Raw genomic sequence first — 4732 nt, 5'->3', positions numbered from 1 at the left:
CTGTAATCGATAATCCACGATGGACCTTACTTAAATTTATAATCAGTTTATATACCGTCGTTATTAGAATATTTTATAAGAATGTTAATTTTCAAAATTTTTTAAAAGAAAATATATCAGATCAAGGTGTAGCTAATATTTAAGTAGAAATGGGTTACAATAAATTTATTTATACGAATATAAATTTGAAATATTTATTGAAGGTGGATTTGATAGTAAAATTATAAAGATTAATAATTTGATTTTAGCTCTAAAATATGCACACATCGCCCGTCACTCTTACTACTAAGGTAAGATAAGTCGTAACATAGTAGATGTACTGGAAAGTGTACCTAGAATGCAATTTAAAGCTTATTTAGTAAAGTATTTCATTTACATTGAAAAGATTTTTGTGCAAATCAATATAAATTGATTAGATTTTATTTATTAATAATTTTTTTTTATATTTTAAATTATTAGAAATAATTATAAATTGAATTGTTTTAGTATTTAATAAAGAAAAAATAATATTAATTATAGTGTAATAGTATTGTGAAAGAAAATTGAAATAATTTGAAAAATTTTTATTTTTTTGTATCAGGGTTTATCAAATAAAAATTATTTAAAATAATTTTCTCGATTTTAAAAGAGTTAATATATTATAAAAGTTAATGTGGCAAAATTATTTTTAATAATATATTAGAAATGAAATGTTATTCGTTTTTAAAGGTATCTAGTTCTTTAAGAAATAAATTTAATTTAGAAATTTTGTATTATTTAATTAAATAAATTAATTAAATAAGTATTTAATTTTAATATTTTATGGGATAAGCTGTAAAATAAATTTTTAAAAATAAATAAATATATTAATAAATATAAGCTTAGAAATAGCTATTATTAATAAAAGTGTTATAATTTATTTTATAATAATTATTATTTATTAAAATTTTAAATTTTTATTAAAGTATTCATTTTAATAAATAAAATGAAAAAATAATGATAAAATTAGTATATTAAAATGTAAAAATAAATATAAATGAAAAGTTTTTATAAAGAACTCGGCAAAAATAATGTTCGCCTGTTTAACAAAAACATGTCTTTTTGATTTTTTTTTAAAGTCTGACCTGCCCACTGAATTTTTTAAATGGCCGCAGTATACTAACTGTGCAAAGGTAGCATAATCATTAGTCTTTTAATTGAAGGCTGGTATGAATGGTTGGACGAGATATTAACTGTTTCATAAAAATTTATAATAGAATTTTATTTTTTAGTCAAAAAGCTAAAATTTATTTAAAAGACGAGAAGACCCTATAAATCTTTATATTTATATTATTATAATTTTTCAGATTTTTTTTATTATAATAATAGATTATATTTTATTGGGGTGATATTAAAATTTAATAAACTTTTAATTGTTTAAATCATTAATTTATGAATAATTGATCCGTTATTAGCGATTAAAAAAACAAGTTACTTTAGGGATAACAGCGTAATTTTTTTGGAGAGTTCATATCGATAAAAAAGATTGCGACCTCGATGTTGGATTAAGATATAATTTTAGGTGTAGCCGCTTAAATTTTAAGTCTGTTCGACTTTTAAATTCTTACATGATCTGAGTTCAAACCGGCGTAAGCCAGGTTGGTTTCTATCTTTAAAAAATAAAAATATTTCAGTACGAAAGGACCTAATATTTGATAAATTATTATTTTTATATTGAATATAATTAATATAATTACTATTTTGGCAGATTAGTGCAATAAATTTAGAATTTATTTATGTAATTTTTATTACAAATAGTACTTGTTTTTTATAGAAAATTTATTATTTATTATTGGAAGATTATTATTAATTATTTTTGTATTAGTAAGAGTAGCATTTTTAACTCTTTTAGAACGAAAGGTTTTAGGGTATATTCAAATTCGTAAGGGACCTAATAAGGTTGGAATTGCAGGAATTCCTCAGCCTTTTTGTGATGCAATTAAATTATTTACTAAGGAACAAACTTATCCTTTATTGTCTAATTATATTTCTTATTATTTTTCACCAATTTTTTCATTATTTTTATCTTTGTTGGTTTGAATATGTATACCTATATTTCTTAAACTTTTTTCATTTAATTTATGTTTGTTATTTTTTCTTTGTTGTACAAGTTTAGGTGTTTATACAGTAATAATTGCAGGTTGATCTTCTAATTCAAATTATGCTTTATTAGGAGGATTACGAGCTGTTGCTCAAACTATTTCTTATGAAGTTAGATTAGCTTTGGTATTATTGAGTTTTATTTTTTTAATTGGGGGTTATAATATATTAATATTTTATAAGTATCAGATATTTATTTGATTTTTATTTATTATATTTCCTATAGCTTTAGTATGATTTAGAATTTCTTTAGCTGAAACTAATCGAACTCCTTTTGATTTTGCTGAAGGAGAATCAGAATTAGTTTCTGGGTTTAATGTAGAATATAGAAGAGGAGGGTTTGCTTTAATTTTTTTAGCAGAATATGCAAGTATTTTGTTTATAAGAATATTATTTTGTGTAATATTTTTGGGAAGTGATGTTTTTCATGTTTTTTTTTATATTAAATTAACATTTGTTTCTTTTATATTTATTTGAGTTCGTGGTACATTGCCTCGATTTCGATATGATAAATTAATATATTTAGCTTGAAAAAGTTTTTTAACTTTTTCATTAAATGTTTTGTTATTTTTTGTAGGGTTTAAGATTTTTTTATTTTATTTAATTTAATGAATTAATTTTAGTAAAGTTAATAGAAAATTTGATTTCTATCTTATGTTTTCAAAACATATGCTTATTTCAAGCTCATTAACTAATTTAATAAATTATCATTTAATAATTAAAGGATTAAATATGAAATATGCAAAATAAATTACAGTTAAAATTTGTCCTACTAAAACATAAGGTTCTTCAACTGGTCGAGCTCCAATTCATGTTAATAAGATTACTGTTACTACTATTACTCAAAATAAAATTTGATTAATAGGATAAAATTGAATTCCTCGGAATTTTCTTAAGTGATAAAATGGTAAAATTGCTAAAATTGCAATAGAAAGAACTAAATTACTCCTCCTAATTTATTAGGAATTGAACGTAAAATAGCATAAGCAAATAAGAAATATCACTCTGGTTGAATATGAACTGGTGTAACTAATGGATTAGCAGGAATAAAATTATCAGGTTCTCCTAAAAGATAAGGATTAATTAATACTAATAGAAGTAAAATTATTGTATAATAATAAATCCTACAATATCCTTGAAAGTGAAATATGGATGGAATGGAATTTTATCAATATTAGAATTTAGGCCTATAGGATTATTTGATCCAGTTTCATGTAAAAATAAAATGTGAATTAAAGTTGCAGCTAATACAATAAATGGTAAAATGAAATGAAATGTAAAAAATCGAGTTAGTGTAGCATTATCTACGGCAAATCCTCCTCATACTCATTGAACTAAATCAATACCTAGGTAAAAATGGCTGATAATAAATTAGTAATAACTGTAGCTCCTCAAAAAGATATTTGTCCTCATGGTAAAACATATCCTATAAATGCTGTTCCTATAACTAAAAATAAAATAATTACTCCTACTAATCAAGTTGGGGTAAATAAATATGATCCATAATAAATTCCTCGTCCTACATGTAAATAAATACAAATAAAGAAAAATGATGCACCATTAGCATGTATAGTTCGTAATAATCAACCATAATTTACATCTCGACAAATATGATTAACTCTATTAAAAGCTAAATTAATATCTGCTGTATAGTGTATTGCTAAAAATAAACCAGTTAAAATTTGAATTATTAAACATAGGAATAATAAAGATCCAAAATTTTATCAAGCTGAAATATTAATAGGTGCTGGTAAATCTACTAAAGCACTATTAGCAATTCTAAAAATTGGGTGTTTGATTCGTAAAGGTTTGTTCATTAGTTAAATATTGGTCGAAGAGGACCCTTAAATAATTTAGTAATTTTAACTACAGCAATTAATGTAATTAATATCTATAAAAAATAATGTAATTATTATTATAGAAAAAATTCTTAATGAGATAAATAATAATTTAATTGAAAATGAAAATATTTCATTTGATGCTAGAGAAGTTACATAAATAAAACTAGTATACCTCCTAGGAATACTAAAAATAAAATATAGGAAAATCAAAATCTTTTAGTTATAAGTCCTGATGTTAAAGTTACTAATGTAGTTTGAATTAAAAGAATTAATCCTATTGCTAGTGGGTGTTTTATATTTATAAAAATAAAATTAAAAATAATTAAAAGAGTTAATAAAATTCATTGTATAATATCAAGAGGTAGTTTAATTAAAATATTAATTTTGGGGATTAATGATAAAGAAATTTCTTTTCTCTTGAAGTTTTAAAAGAAATAATCTTATTTTTGATTTACAAGACCAATGTTTTTGTTAAACTATTAAAACTAATGATAGCAATTTTAAATTGAAGCTTACCAAGTATTTTATTTATTATAGGAGTATTTACTTTTGTTTCTGATCGAAAGCATTTATTATCAATATTGTTAAGATTAGAATATATTGTTTTAAGATTATTTCTTTTATTATTTATTTATTTATTTATTTATTTAAATATATTAAATTATGAAAATTTTTTTAGAATAATATTTTTAACTTTTAGTGTATGTGAAGGAGCATTAGGTCTTTCAATTTTAGTATCAATAATTCGTACTCATGAAAATGATTATTTTCAA

General features: G+C 21.7%; 1 pseudogene; it reads right to left on the bottom strand.

Moving 5' to 3' along the window:
• Positions 1–2733: 2733 nt before the first annotated feature.
• Positions 2734–4002, bottom strand: LOC119615013 (annotated as a pseudogene).
• Between the last annotated feature and the right edge of the window lie 730 nt (positions 4003–4732).

This window comes from Lucilia sericata, unplaced genomic scaffold (genome assembly GCF_015586225.1).
Source record: "Lucilia sericata isolate MDLA Ls3-8-SP2 unplaced genomic scaffold, ASM1558622v1 Contig003889F_arrow, whole genome shotgun sequence".
NCBI lineage: Eukaryota > Metazoa > Arthropoda > Insecta > Diptera > Calliphoridae > Lucilia > Lucilia sericata.
Note: the sequence above shows the minus strand (reverse complement) of the source record. Positions and strands in the feature narration are given on the sequence as shown.